Source organism: Rhinopithecus bieti, unplaced genomic scaffold (assembly GCF_001698545.2).
Source record: "Rhinopithecus bieti isolate Rb0 unplaced genomic scaffold, ASM169854v2 scaffold_13259, whole genome shotgun sequence".
Taxonomy (NCBI): domain Eukaryota; kingdom Metazoa; phylum Chordata; class Mammalia; order Primates; family Cercopithecidae; genus Rhinopithecus; species Rhinopithecus bieti.
The window spans coordinates 3,283,430-3,286,672 of NW_016807544.1; the positions used below are offsets into that span (position 1 = coordinate 3,283,430).

Consider the following 3,243-nt stretch of genomic DNA (forward strand, 5'->3'; position numbering starts at 1 on the left):
TTTTTTTTTTTTTTTTTGAGACAGGGTCTCTCCTGGAGTACAGTGGCACAATCAGGACTTACTGCAGCCTTGACCTCCTGGGATCAAGTGATCCTCCCACATAGCTGGGATTATAGGCACATAGCACCACTCTCGGTTAAATTTTTTTTTTTGTTTTTTTTGTAGAGATAGAGTCTCACTCTGTTGCTCAGGCTGGTCTTGAACTCCTGGACTCAAACGATCCTCCCATCTTGGCCTCCCAAAATGCTGAGAATACAGGCATGAGCCACTGCACCATACCTAATGTCCTGATTTTATAAATCCCAAAACTGGGGCCCAGAGAGAAGAGACAAAATTAAGATCACCATACTGGTTAGTATCTGAAGTAACACTGACCCTTTTCACACCTAATCCAAAGTTTTTTCAGCTACCTCAGGTTGCCTCTCATCTTCCAGCTGACACCATCCAGCACCTTTCAGACACTGGCAAACGAGCAGTGTTTCAAAATTACTTTCCAAATGGCCTCCTACGAGGCCGTCCTCAGAGAGAAGCAAGGTTCTGCATCTTAAGCCTTCCTTGGTTTCTTAGGTTCCAAAGCTGTTTCTATCAGTCTCCAAGCAACCAACTCTTTAGAATTCCATGAGTCTACTCAGAGAACTTGTGCGTTCAGTCAGGGGTATCTTCAACTATTTATTAAATACCATCCTTTGTAAACTGAACTTTGAGAAATTGCTTCTTATTTATTGATTATTTATTGAACGAGGGTCATGGATTTTTTGTTTTTGTTTTTGTTTTTTGAGACGGAGTCTCACTCTGTCGCCCAGACTCGAGTGCAGTGGTGTGATCTCAGCTCACTGCAACCTCTGCCTCCCAGGTTCAAGCAATTCTTCTGCCTCAGCCTCCCATTACAGGCCACACCACCATGACCCACTAATTTTTGTACTTTTAGTAGAGACGGGGTTTCACCATGTTGGCCAGGCTGTTCTCAAACTCCTGACCTCAAGTGATGCTCAGGCCTGCCAAAGTGCTGGGATTTACAACTGTGAGCCACCGCACCCAGCCTCTTGGTCATTCTTTGAAAAATAAACCTCAGCCAGGTGCAATGACTCAAGCCTGTAATCCCAGCACTTTGAGAGGCTGAGGCAGGCGGATCACCTGAGGTCAGGAGTTAGAGACCAGTCTGACCAACATGGTGAAACCCTGTCTCTACTAAAATAGAAAATTTAAAAAGAAAATCAGCTGGGCCTGGTGGCGCGTGCCTGTAATCCCAGCTACTCGGGAGGCTGAGGCAGGAGAATCGCTTGGACCCAGGAAGCAGAGGTTGCAGTGAGCCAAGATCACGCCATTGCACTCCAGCCTGGGCAACAAGAATGAAGTACAAGGCCGGGCGCGGTGGCTCAAGCCTGTAATCCCAGCACTTTGGGAGGCCAAGACGGGCGGATCACGAGGTCAGGAGATCGAAATCATCCTGGCTAACACGGTGAAACCCCGACTCTACTAAAATACAAAAAACTAGCCGGGCGAGGTGGCGGGCGCCTGTAGTCCCAGCTACTCCGGAGGCTGAGGCAGGAGAATGTTGTAAACCCGGGAGGCGGAGCTTGCAGTGAGCTGAGATCCGGCCACTGCACTCCAGCCCGGGCGACAGAGCAAGACTCCGTCTCAAGAAAAAAAAAAAAAAGAATGAAGTACAGTCTCAAAAAATAAAAATAAAAAAACCCTCTGGATATATGCAGCTCCATATTCTTCCACCGCAGGGGTTTATAAATCCGGAGAAAGAAGCAAAGCGGGGAACACATGACCACATAGCTCTGGCAGGCATCAGATTACCAGGCTGATAGTACAGATGGTAAAAGTAGAAGTTGTCGCGGACTTTTCCATTCCCCTTTCAGCTCCTCCACTGCTACTTAATCTCCTTTGTCCACACAGTTCAATCCCATTTTCCCTGATCTCCAAATCCGGGCTAGATTATTAGCCATTAACACTAGTTTTTACAAGGAGACTCTTCAATCTTGTATTTCTGATAGTATAATTTCACACGTACAGAAATTCTTTGAGTTATAGAAGTCTTACAGATACAGAAATTCTGATCTTTAGGAGTCCCGTTGTGAACAAAGTAATTTATCCTGACAGCAGGAAAGATTTCCGGGCCTAAGGCTCTGTCTCGTTGACCCAGGTCACGCTATTCAGGTGGTCCATCTCTTGGTTCCAGGCAAGACTGATGCTGACCAACCTGAATATGGACTTTAGCACTTGGGCTCAAGCTGCACTCAGACGGTTGGACCCCCATAAAAGAGCAAGAGGGTATGTTTTCTGGTATGAAAAGTAAAGACTAGGCTGGGCGCAGTGGCTCATGCCCGTAATCCCAGCACTTTGGGAGGCTGAGGCAGGCGGATCACAAGGTCAGGAGATCGAAATCATCCTGGCTAACACGGTGAAACCCCATCTCTACTGAAAATACAAAAAAATTAGCTGGGCATGGTGGAAGGCGCCTGAAGTCCCAACTACTCGGGAGGCTGAGGCAGGAGAATGGCGTGAACCCAGGAGGTGGAGCTTGCAGTGAACCGAGATTGGGCCATTGCACTCCAGCCTAGGCAACAGAGCAAGACTCAATCCCCCCCCCCAAAAAAAGAAAAGTAAAGACTAAAAAAATTAAATATTATAACCCTGCTAAGGCAGGAGGATCATTTGAACCCAGGAGTTTGAGGCTGCAGTGAGCTATGATGGCACTACTGCACCCCAGCCCAGGTGACAGAGGGAGACCCTGTCTCTAATAAAATAAATTAAAACCTTGTTGAAGGTTCCTCAAAAAATTAAATATAGAATTACTATGTTATCCAGCAATTCTACTTCTGAGTGTATATCCAAAAGAATTGAAAGCAGGGACTTTAACAGATATTTCTATACCCATGTTCATAGCAGCATACTCACAATAGCCAAACGGTGGAAACAACACAAATGTCCATCAATAAATGAATGGATAAACAATAGTCAAAAGAACAAAGCTGGAGGCATCACGATACCTGACTTCAAACTATACTACAAGGCTACAGTAACCAAAACAGCATGGTACTGGTACCAAAACAGAGATATAGACCAATGGAACAGAACAGAGTCCTCAGAAATAATACCACACATCTACAGCCATCTGATCTTTGATAAACCTGAGAGAAACAAGAAATGGGGAAAGGATTCCCTATTTAATAAATGGTGCTGGGAAAATTGGCTAGCCATAAGTAGAAAGCTGAAACTGGATCCTTTCCTTAC

At 45.6% G+C, this 3,243-nt stretch overlaps 1 protein-coding gene across 9 annotated transcripts in view; it reads right to left on the reverse strand.

The window, feature by feature from the left end:
- Window positions 1-692, reverse strand: part of HEATR4 (HEAT repeat containing 4) — a 52,015-nt gene extending 51,323 nt beyond the window's left edge. For 8 of the 9 annotated variants that reach the window (XR_001887462.1, XR_001887461.1, XR_001887463.1 and 5 more), the window contains exon 1: window positions 376-692. The gene's annotated coding sequence lies outside the window, so the exon portion shown is untranslated. The remainder of the gene's footprint in view (window positions 1-375) is intronic. The other variant, XM_017882816.1, reaches the window with a different exon arrangement.
- Between the last annotated feature and the right edge of the window lie 2,551 nt (window positions 693-3,243).